This window comes from Aedes albopictus, chromosome 1 (assembly GCF_035046485.1).
Source record: "Aedes albopictus strain Foshan chromosome 1, AalbF5, whole genome shotgun sequence".
In the NCBI taxonomy this organism is placed as follows: Eukaryota; Metazoa; Arthropoda; class Insecta; order Diptera; family Culicidae; genus Aedes; species Aedes albopictus.
Genome location: NC_085136.1, coordinates 118,727,084 through 118,739,363, shown reverse-complemented (window position 1 = coordinate 118,739,363; position 12,280 = coordinate 118,727,084). Strand labels below are relative to the sequence as shown.

The 12,280-nt window shown below is 43.4% G+C and overlaps 1 protein-coding gene across 1 annotated transcript in view; it reads right to left on the bottom strand.

Moving 5' to 3' along the window:
- LOC109402236 (proteoglycan 4) overlaps positions 1-12,280 on the bottom strand; it is a 43,647-nt gene that overhangs the window by 20,298 nt on the left and 11,069 nt on the right. The gene's annotated exons all lie outside the window — the stretch shown is intronic.

Here is a 12,280-nt window from a genome sequence, read left to right as displayed (position 1 = left end):
TCCAGGCATTCCTCCAGGAATTCCTCCAGGAATTGCTTCAGGAAATAATCTAGGAATTCCGCCGGAAATTCCCTTAGGAATTCCTCCGAAAATTAAATCAGGAATTTCTCCATGGATTTTTCCAAGGATTCTTCCAGAGATTTCTTCAAGAATTGCTTAAAGAATTCCACTAGGAATTCCTCCAGGGATTCTAGAAATTTCCGTTGGGATTCCTTCAGGAATTCTTCCAGAAATTCCTACAGGATTGCTCCAGGAATTCCTTCAAGATTTTTTTCAGGAATTCCTCTAGAGATCTCTCTAAGATTTCTCCTTCAGAGATTCATCCAGGAATTTCCTTAGGAATTCCACCGGGAATTTATTCAAGAATTTCTCCAGAGAATCTTTTTTCCACAAAATAAAGAGCTCCTCCAGAAAATACTCCAGGAATTCATCCAAGAATTCAATTGCTCCAAGAATTTATCAAGGCATTTCTTCAGGGATTTCCCCAAGAATTTCTCGAACGATTTCTCCAGGGATTCCTCCTAAATTTTTTCCTGTGATTCCTCCAAGAACTCTCCCAGATTGCTCGAGGAATTCATCCAGGAATTTCTCCAGGGACTCCCACAGGAAATGCTCGAAGTAGACCTTCAAAAAATCCACCAGGGATTCCGTCAGGAATTTGTCCGGAAGTTTCTCCAGGCATTCCTCCAGAAATTCCTCCAAGTTTTTCTGCTGAAATTTCTCCTCAAGAGAAATTCCTGGAGAAAACTCTGGAGGAATACTTGGAGGAATCCCTGGAATTCCTCCAGAGTTTCCTCCAGGCATTCCTGCAGGAATTCCTCTAGCAATTCCTTCAGGAATTCGTCCAGGGTTCGTTGCTGCAGGCTACGCAGCTAACCTTGAGGGTGCGATGTGCACTAGCTCCTCTCTGAAGCAATGCCTTCTTGGCAGTTCCGGAGAAACAATGGGTTTGGCGACCATACTTACCTTACCGTTCAGGCTAAGGCCGGGGTGACCTCTGCTGTACGTAGTAGCCGTCTCCATTCCACTCGGTCCATGGCTGTTTGTCTCCAGTTCCGCACTCTGCGTAGGGTCCGCAGATCGTCCTCCACTTGGTCGACCCACCTAGCTCGGTGCGCACCACGTCTTCTTGTACCGGTCGGATGACTCTCGAGAACCATTTTTGTCGGGTTGCTATCCGACATCCTGATGACGTGACCCGCCCACCGTAGCCTCCCGATTTTCGCGGTATACGCGATGGTTGGTTCTCTCAGCAGCTGATGCAGCTCGTGGTTCGTTCGCCTTCTCCAAGTCCCGTCTTCCATCTGCACTCCGCCGTAGATGGTACGCAACACCTTCCGTTCGAAAACTCCAAGGGCGCGTTGGTCCTCTGCACGTAGGGTCCACGTTTCGTGCCCATAGAGGACGACTGGTCTAATCAGCGTTTTGTTGATAGTAAACTTCGTGTTACGGCGAACTTTATTCGATCGTAGAGTTCTGCGGAGTCCAAAGTAAGCACGACTTCCTGCCACAATGCGCCTCTGAATTTCTCTGTTGGTGTCGTTGTCGGCGGTCACCAGTGAGCCCAAGTACACGAATTCTTCAACCGCCTCGATTTCATCACCGTCGATAGAAATTCGGGTTTCTGGGCGCGGAGATTCTCCCCTAGAGCCCTTTGCCATCATGTACTTTGTCTTCGACACATTAATGACTAATCCGATTCGCCTGGCTTCACTCTTTAGTCGGATGCACGTTTCCGCCATCGTCTCAAATTTACGAGCAATAATATCAATATCATCAGCGAAACGGACTTCGTGAAAATCGTTCCACTCGTGTTTATCCCCGCTCTCCTAATTACAACCTCTAAAGCAATGTTGAACAGCAAGCACGAAAGACCATAACCTTGCCGTAACCCTCTGCGAGATTCGAAGGGACTCGAGAGTGCCCCTGATACTCGAACTATGCACATCACTCGATCCATCGTCGCCTTGATCAACCGTATCAGTTTATCCGGGAATCCGTATTCGTGCATAATCTGACATAGCAGTTCTCGATCGATTGTATCATACGCCGATTTGAAATCGATGAACAAGTGATGTGTGGGCACGTTGTATTGGCGGCATTTCTACAACACCTGGCGGATGGCGAACATCTGGTCCGTTGTAGCGCGTTCACCCATGAATCCAGCCTGATATTGCCCCACGAACTCTCTTGCAATCGGTGATAGACGGCAGCATAAAATTTGAGAGTATCTTGTAGGCAGCGCTCAGTAGTGTGATCGCGCGATAGTTCCCGCAATCCAACTTGTAGATGAGACACACGATACCTTCCATCCATTCCTCCGGTAATACTTCCTCCTCCCAAATCTTGGTAATGTCCCAGTGTAGTGCTCTCATCAGTGCTTCTCCACCGTATTTTAGAAGCCCGCTTGGTAGTGGTAGTTGATCTGCTCCAGCGGCTTTGTTGTTTTTCAACCGGCCAACCTCCTCTTCAATCTCTTGGAGGTCAGGGGCGGGAAGTCTTTCGTCCTGTGCACATACTTCTATATCTGTTACCACACCACCTTCGGAACTTGTAACGTCGCCATTGAGGTGCTCATCGTAATTGAAGTGTTTCTTCACCAATTACTTCCGGAACTTCCAGAAATAAAACTTGCAAAAAGTAGTGCTAATTATAATACGTTTATTCTAGCTGACAGTTACACTTCGAATGAAATAATTTTCTTATGCACGCATAAGATTGCTGCGATTGCTAGGATCGAACATCTCCCCCTTGAGTCATCCAATAGGGCTCGAATCTTGCTGGTAAACGGCTCTGTCGCCGCTCGCTTGCCGGAACCGGAATTGACTTCTTTAGCGGTGTTGAGATAATTCCATATTCGAAATATGCACGCCAAACAGGGCCGAAATACAAATTTTCATTAATTTTGGTGCCCGGGAACCTATTTAAAAATCAATTTGAAGTTTGTATGGGAGCGATTTGTCGAATCACCTCGTCGCATTTTGTACTGGGCGCAGATGTCACGCAGTTGCTTAGCTGTCAAAAGGTGATTTCAAAATATCTTTTTGAAATTGATTTTAGGCATCAAAATAAAGTTCAAAAAATCTGAAAAAATCATAGTGGCTCAGAAAAAGGTGCTCTTTCGTTGAAAATAAAAAAAAATCAACACATTTTTCAAAATTTAAAAACTCAATTGGTACTGGTGGAGGCGGTTCTTCATCGTCATCTTCGGAAAAATATTCTGACTCGTCTGTTAATATTTCCAGGTTGCGCTGATCCAGTTCGGCGGGTTCCGGATTCGGAACTGCTTGAGATGCTACATCTAGTCCAAAACCGTCGAAGAATATCGATAGTGGGCTTGAACTTTAACTCGGAACAGGATCTAGAACAGAGGCAACCGCACGGTACTTGAGCTGGTTTGTGTGCGAGCGGATGAGCCTCTGACGATCTTCCAGGAAAACGTAGTACGTAACATTGCCGATACGCTCGATGACCGTGGCGGCTTGCCACTGCCAGGAATTCGCTTTATGGACTTGAGCATATACGGGATCGCCAGGAGCAAACTGCCTCGAAACTGCACCGTGCTTTTTGTTGAAACGCTCGTTCTGCTTTCTGGCCTTCGGTTGTAAGTGGTTCTGGTGCGGAATGTTTGGGCGGTAGTAACAACGTCGAAACTGTACAGATCGGTCGTTCGAACATCACCTCTGCAGGAGACTTTTCACCGAGGACGGCCGTTGACCGGTAAACTTGCAAAAATGTCTGCAGCGCTTCCTCCGGTGTGTTTGCTCCCGCTCGAATTTTCCGAAGAGTCCACTTCAGCGTGTCTACGAACCGTTCTGCTAGCCCATTGGATTGTGGATGGAGTGGTGCAGTGCGGACGTGGCGGATGCCATGCTGTTCGCAGAACGTCTTGAATTCGTGACTAGTGAACTGAGTATCATTGTCGGATACTATGGTTTTCGGTACTCCGAACGTTGCGAACGATTGAGAGAGTAGCTTCGTTGTTGTCTTCGTCGAGGTACAGGGGATAGACAAAATGATCGGGACAGGCAAAATTTTCACTTTTCAAAAAATGTTCAATTAGCTGTAACTTTTCGAAAAGTGCATCAAATATTCTCAAATTTTTACTGTAAGTTCTTCAACTAGTTGTGTATCAGTGGACAAAATTTGGAAAAGATCGGACAATTCATCACGAAGTAATAACGATTTTTGAAAAATGTAAAATTATCCGATAGCCAATTTTGAGATGTTATATCTCCGGATTCAATGAACCGAATGCAATGAAATTTTGACCATTTAAGACTTATATAATGAGCTATGAAAAAACATTGACTTAACTTAATATTTTTTACACGGAGGAAAATTATAACGATTAGATTATTTTTCTAATAAAACACCAAATTATCCAAAACATCAACATCGTTACAAAATTCAAGATGCAAATTATAGTTCGTTTAGTATCCCTCTTATTGACTTATATATAAATGCGTTTTGAAGGAAAGTAACAACATAGCCGCCAACAAATTGAAAAAGTAACGACATGCATATGAAGAATAGACCAATTTACTAAAAAATCGTGAGAAAAATAAAATCGCTATAACTTTTTCGCTTGTTAAAAATTTCAAGTTGAGTCAAATGTTTTCCAGAGTTCTTTATATAAGTCTTAAATGGTCAAAATTTCATTGCAATCGGCTCATTGAATCCGGAGATATAACAGCTCAAAGTTGGCCATCGGATAATTTTAACTTTTCCAAAAATCTTTATAACTTCGTGAAGAATTGTCCGATCTTTTCCAAATTTTGTCCACTGATACACAACTAGTTGAAGGACTTACAGTAAAAATTTGAGAATATTTGATGCACTTTTCGAAGAGTTACAGCTAGTTGAACATTTTTTGGAAAGTGAAAATTTTGCCTGTCCCGATCATTTTGTCTATCCCCTGTAGTTTTCGTTGCGTACACTTAAGGCCATTTGGTGTAGGGGTCCACCACCACCAGGAAAAACAAACCATCCACAGGTCCGGCGTAATCCACATGGATGCGGGACCACGGATTGTCTGAAATGGGTCATGACTCAAGCGTTGTTTTGATTGGTGCCTTTCCCGCAGTGCAGCATGGAGTGCACCGCCGAACGTAATCCTCGATGTCGTTGTCGATCCCCGGCTAGTAGACGAACTGCGGGCATTCGACTTCATGCGTACCATGCCAGGATGTCCACGATGAAATTGCTTCAGAACTTGCTTTCGAAATTTGATTGGAACGACAACAATGTCGTGGAACACCAGTCGACGTGGTCCATGACGTGGTCTGTTGAAGTACGGACGAACATCGGGGTTTGTAATTGACCGTGCATCGTTTGGCCAACCGTCACGGATGAACTTCAACGCCGTTTGTAGAGCTTCATTTGCATTCGTCTCTTCCTGAATGGCTTTGAAAGAGACTGGTATCTGGTCGATAGTATCGTGGATAATGCTTAGCACATCTTCTTCCAGGGAAATCACTGCTACGACGTAGTCCTCATCGGGTTGCTTGGAACGGTCGATCAACCTGGACAGCATGTCAGCGCACCCGAAGTCGTTGGTGGACACGTGGCGGATGTCGAAATTGTAGTTGGGAAGCATTAACGCCCATCGTTGAAGGCGATTTGCGGTGTGCAATGGTATACTCTTCTTCGAACCAAAGATGGATAACAATGGCTTGTGGTTCGTCAGAAGAGTGAATCGGCGTCCTAGGAGATACTTGTGGAACTTCGTTACGCCGTAGGTGAGTGCCAGTGCTTCTTTTTCCGGCTGCCCGTAACCTTGTTCCGCCAGAGTGAGGGATCTTGCAGACGTTGCAGTAGCATGTCCAGAGACGCCTTGTGTGCTTCCCAAGTTGGTCCGAATATGATGGCATCTTCGAGAAACGTTCGAACACCAGGGATGTCAGCGATCATGCCGTTGACCAGTCGTTGAAACGCTCCAGGTGCTGACTTCACACCAGGAGCTAGGCGGTTCCTTAGCGCGGTACAGCTCTTCCATCGCTTCGCGATTCGTTTGGTTTGGCGACCAATGGGGATGTTTTTTAGTGGATCGGAAGAAGAGTAGTCCTGACTTTTACTTTTTTTTGTAGAAGACGGTCCTCAACCCCACACTACCTGGACCTTTGTGTTCAGGTGTCTGTTGAGCACATTATCGCCCCATGGTTCACAAGAAAAAAAAAACTGTGCACAGGACCGGTAAATCCCATATCAGGCCAAACATTTCAATAGGTCCTATCTGCATTTGAGAGGCTCTCTTTGTTCTCTTTCTCTTTCAATTATTGCAATGTAATGGTACACTTTTCAACTATTTTTGCAGTACAAATCAAAAGACGATTGTTTTGACCATCATTCAATGCAAGAAGACAATCATAATACAAATAAACGGCTGAGATATTAACGAGAGAGATGGAAACCAAAGAGAGCCTCTCTTTTGCAGATTGGACCTTTAGACATGTTTGGCCTGATATAGGGTGAAATTTCCATTAGTAATCTATGCATTTAAAATCAACCCTTACGTAATACAACGGCCACGAAGGGCCAGGGCTACATGAACCCAAAACCTCAAAAATTGATAACTCCACTCGAGTTGGCCGCACCAATATAGATGAGAGTGCATCAGACGAGCAGTGTGTCTTTGCGTTAGCTAGTTGATACGAACGGTACAAACCAACCCACCGTGAACATTTCCTATACCTACTCACATCAACACATCACCCCGCATAGAAAGTCAGGCCAAACATTTCAATAGGTCCAATCTGCATTTGAGAGGCTCTCTTTGTTCACTTTCTCTTTCAATTATTGCGATGTAATGGTTCAAATCAAAAGACGATTGTTTTGACCATCGTTCAATGCAAGGAGACAATCATAATACAAATAAACAGCTGAGATATTAACGAAAGAGAGGGAAACCAAAGAGAGCCTCTCTTCTGCAGATAGGACCTTTAGACATGTTTGGCCTGAAGTGAGGTGTTTGGCTGAGTTCATTCATCCATCCGTCCCGTCCATCCACTTGTGTGTGGTTTGTTGGCGGCGTTGTTGATTGAATGATGGGAAGACGTTGCTGCTGCCGCAGGCGCCGCTCTCCCCTTTGCTGCGATGAATGGTTTCGACGAATGACTCAACAACCAGTGTGCATCGCGACGAACGAGGGCGAGTCGAAAATCGCACGCACGCGGGGGAAAAGGTAGAAATGAGCAAAATAAAACTACAAATGCGCGTTCATCCCTCCGGCAGTGATGCCAGATGGTTTAGAAAATGATCAAATTCTGAAAACAAAATAAAATTTTATCTCTGCAGGCCATAGCATACACGTTTGGGAGTAAAACGAAACGCAAATTTAAAACAAAACCGCAAATAAGGTTACCAGCATTATTAGAACCACTTATTTAAAGATGTTAGAAATCTAAAAATTCCGTAGAGAAGCGATACTGGGATCTTCGCATATATGTAGATACCGTTGAGTTTGCGTACAGTGCAATAGCGCATTTTCGGACGTTGAACGTTAATGAACTACCTGCGTGTGTGCTTGTTGTACCAAAAACAAAGGTGGCTCCCTAGAGGACCCAATCCATTCCTCGATTGGAGTTCCAGGCCAAAATACTGAGCGCTCGATTGTCGCAGTTCGTGGAAGAAAACCATGTTTCGCATAGCTCAAGGGAAAAACACCCTAGTAATATAGTGGAGCGACCTGGTGTGATGGTTAGAACACTTGACTATCACGCCGAGGACCTGGGATCGAATCCCACTCCCGACAAAACTCGCAAAATATGAGTTCTTCCTTCGGGAGGGAAGTAAAGCGTGGGTCCCGAGTTGAACTAGCCTAGGGCTAAAAATCTCGTTAATACAGATAAAAAAAACCCTAGTAGGGTATCGCGCTACTTGGGCGGTGGCTTCTATATTCGTCTGTTTCCCACTATAACTCAGTAAATTTTGAACCAATTGACTTGAAATGTTGTACACGGGTAGATACTATACCTATCTCACCGCATTTCAAAAATTGTGTCAATTGGTTCAAATTTGACTGAGTTCTAGCGGAAAACAGACGAAAATAGAAGCCACCGCCCAAGTGGCGCGATTCCCTAATAAATTGTAATTGTAATTGTAATTGCTCAGTCCACACCCAGGCCGACAACTGTCAGCCCATCTGCTTGTAGGCAGATGTGGACCTACTAAGCCTCCCCCGTTAACATGCCCTACACCGAATTAGCACACCGGGATCTTCAACAGGCAGGCGCTGGCGTTACCAGTCCCAACAAGTGTCAGATACATTAAATAGATGGGGTAGAGGATATAGGAAGATGTGGGAATAGGATGGGAAGAGGTAGAAAATGAAGAGATAGTAGAGAGGTTTCGATTTTGTTGCTGAAACGAGAAAAAGAAAGAATGATAAAGACCCAGGTAACCACTAAGCATTTAAATAAGCCGTACAGCAGCCCGTATTATGCATTTGAGATGCTTGCTGCCCTACATAAGCAGTTCGAATGCATAACTGCCTTGAAATAGCATAATCTGTGCTGCTTAAAAGCTTTAGGCTGTTAATTAGCATTTCAACTGCTTGAGATGTTTCCGTTCGGCAGCAATCAGAATGCTTCCCAACTGCTCTTTAAATGCTAAGAGCAAAGAGGATGGGAGATATGTTATGCATTTCACAGCACATGCTGTCTCTCTTTTACATGACCCATGCTTCTGTTTACAAATTTGATTTGCTTCTTCGTTTTTCCTCACCAATCCAAGAGCTCAGAAGCAAACATTGCGGCAGCTGGATTTGATGGAACTTGGCCATCAAAAAGTGACTGATTATGATTTCGTCGGAAAATGTGCGCCGATGCTGCATAGGTGGAAGGTTTGGCGGATCCAAGGGCGGATCATAAGATTATTAGAAAGAGGAAGAGAAAATCATATGCTGCAGATCGAAAAAGAAATGAAAATGCTCTACACACAACGGAATATCTTTTTAAAACCAAGTTTTGGCTGTTCGAACTGAAGCTGTTTTCGTAGCATTCCTCATATAGAGGATAAATTAAACGCACGACATCGGCACAGTTGTAGCATCGTGGAGCAGTAGCAGCAGGTTGAGAAGTATCTTCGGATCCTAAGTTCGAACCCAAATCACTACTAAAACAAGCAAAAAGTACCACCTATCATCAGCTGGAGTGTGGAAGGATGAGGAAACGGAGAAGCGAGCTGAGAGATCGCGAAGCAGACGTAATTCTATTTTTGTTTTGTTTTGTTCGACGAGGCGTTACTGCCGTTACGCTTCTTTGACATTTTGTCACGACGTTCCTGAAGAGGTAGCACTTAAGACAGCCCGTTATTTTGCCAAAACCTGCTGTGGAGTAGCACTATAGGCGTATATACGGCTAACTAGCATTAAACGCCTTGTCGTAAAGGCAACTATAATGCTGAAGGAGTGCTATTTTAATTGCTTACTGGTTAGTTGGGGAACATTAGCGATATGTTCATAGATTATGATTTGGTCGATAATTTCTCATCTATTTTGTTTCCATATCGTTGCATCGGTGGACATTTTCATCGCCTTTCTAGTTTTTGTTAGGGCCATCTCGCGTTTTTTCGTCATGTCCTCTTTGCCGGTTGGCGACGTTCGGGATGTAAGTAGAAAAGCATGCATTTAATATGATTAGTACGACAGTAATTGTGATTGCTCAGTACTTCCAGTCCGCAGTACATATCAGACATCCCGTTTTAACAAGTCCTACACAGAATTAGAAACCCGGATCTCCCACAGACAGTCCTAACTAGTGTCAGATAAGTTCAATTGAGGATAGGAAGCGGCGAAATGAGAAGACAGTAGAGAAGGTTTGGTACATTGGTAGCTGTGTTCATGTGATGTTTGTCTGACATTGAAAAACTATTTTCCGTAGGTGTTTAACTCTCTACCCCAAATTTAATACCGGAAAAATATCTGATCAGATGTATAGTTTGGCAATTCTATGTCCATACATCTTTTATCAAGAAGGAATAATGGTGTTTACTGTTATAAAATAATTCAGTTAAAGGGCAGCTAATGCATTGTAATCCACAATAAACCTACAGAAAATGTCCCAATAAAAAGTTAACACTAGTTCAACTAACTACACAAACTAAAAAGTGTTATTATATTTTACCAATGATTTCATCCTAATCTTGACCCTAACATAGTTATGCGCTTAGTTGGACAATGACCAAAAATAATGTTGTTTCGACAATAGTCACATACTATACCCTACGACATTGACGATTCTATTGTCTATGCCTCACCTATTTAGCGCCACCCAGCAGGGACTTGGTCTGGTACCCAATTCAGTATATCTGCTCCACGTAATGTACCGTAACTCTTTCGATTTGTGATATATTACGCGGAACATTACTCTCTTCATTCGGATAGCGGCTGTGTAACCCATTGGATTAAAAACCTCCATCAAACATGAAGCGATTAATCGGAGACTGAAGACTCTATACCAAATTTGGCTCAGAGACAGGTAATCAGTGTAGTCAGTTTTTCTCGTTTTTCAGAGACGATTGATACGTATTAAGACAAACTTTCAACTGCATCTGCCAGCATTAATCGGTGATCGATCAACATTTCGAGTACCTACCCCAATTTACACAAGAATGCCAAGGATCACCGCTCATGCTTTACAATACAGTTGGAAAAACTAGAGCAACATCTGGCCACAATGATACATAAAGCACTAAAGCGGACCGGAAGTGTCGGTGAGCCAGCCCCACCGAGTGGCGCGATTCCCTAATAAATGTAAACAAAATCGAGATATTAATATCAGGTGCTGCATTTCGTTAAAGACTACTTGTAAATAATACTATGAATTTTTACTTTTCCAAGATGCTCAATGTGCACACACGTTTGGATATTAAATTTGGTTTTGGTAAAGTAAAATGACGAAATCCATCGGTAAAGCTAGTTTTTGCTGAAATGTCGTTAAAATTTATGGAATACTTAAGTAGTACAGATCTTGGATTACTTAACATACGCAACCACCCAACCTTCATGGTATCTGCTAGAGAGGAAGTGTAAGACATAACGCTTTGCTCTAGCAGAATTAGTCACGAGCTGACCAATTGGCATGTGTCAGATGAAGAATCTTTATCTGACCATCGCTACATCTTGTTTGAACATGTGAATGTTACTTCGCAAACTTTGCGTTTCAGGAACCCCCGGTCAACCAACTGGGATCTCTTTACCGATTTGGTTGCAGCCAAATTTCATGGATACTCACCATCAATTGACACCCCAAGTGATTTAGATGATGCCGTTGATACAACAACGGCCTTCATCATGGAAGCTTTTGAAGAAGCTTGCCCTCTGCGGTCTGTGAAGACCACAAGAAGAACCCCTTGGTGGAACTCTGATCTGGCGAAACTCAAGAAACAATGTAGAAAGAGTTGGAACAGACGACGTTCGGCTGGATCGGAGGCTTTCAGGTCAGCTCGCAAGGCCTACAGGAAAGCTCTCCGGTCTGCTGAACGATCCGGCTGGAAAAACCTTTGTACAGATGTTTCCAGCTTGAGTGAAGTCAGTCGGTTAAACAAAATCCTTGCGAAATCTACGGATTTCCGTGTGAACGAACTTCGTTTGCCAAATGGCGATCTGACTTCCTCTGATGAGGAAGTTCTGGAATGCTTATTCAGCACACACTTCCCTGGATGTGTGGATATTACATTTTCGGATGAACCTGATGTCTTTTCTTGTAGTTATGATAGCTTTGGCTCGGAGTATTGTAACTATAGAATCGATTAAGTGGGCTCTTAATAGCTTTGCTCCTTTCAAATTTCCTGGGGCAGATGGGATTTATCCTATTTTGCTTCAGAAGTGATTTGATTACTTCAAACAATTTTTGAAAAAAAAACTACTTGTTTGCAGTTTTGCTACAGAATATATTTCCAAATTCTGGAGAGATAAGTGAAAAGTGATAGCTCGGGTTCGTCGGACCGTGCGTTGTCGTGTGTGTGGGATTTTTTTCTAGTTCCCTCGCATACGGCATTCAGGATGGCGGGGCTACAAAGAAGCAGCCACCTAGCCATCAGTGAAAAGTGATAGCTCGGGTTCGTCGGATCGCGCGTCATCGTGTGGTCGTGGTGGGCTTTTTTATCTTGTGAGATTGTTCCTTGCTGCTTTTCTCTCTTTTCATTATTTTATTTGTCTCTCTTTTCATTATTTTATTTATTCATTATGTGTATATGTATCTTTTGAACATTTTGATCAAATTTGTATAGTTCGTCACCACGAGTGTCGACTTGTTTATTGTTGTCAATGTCGAAAGTT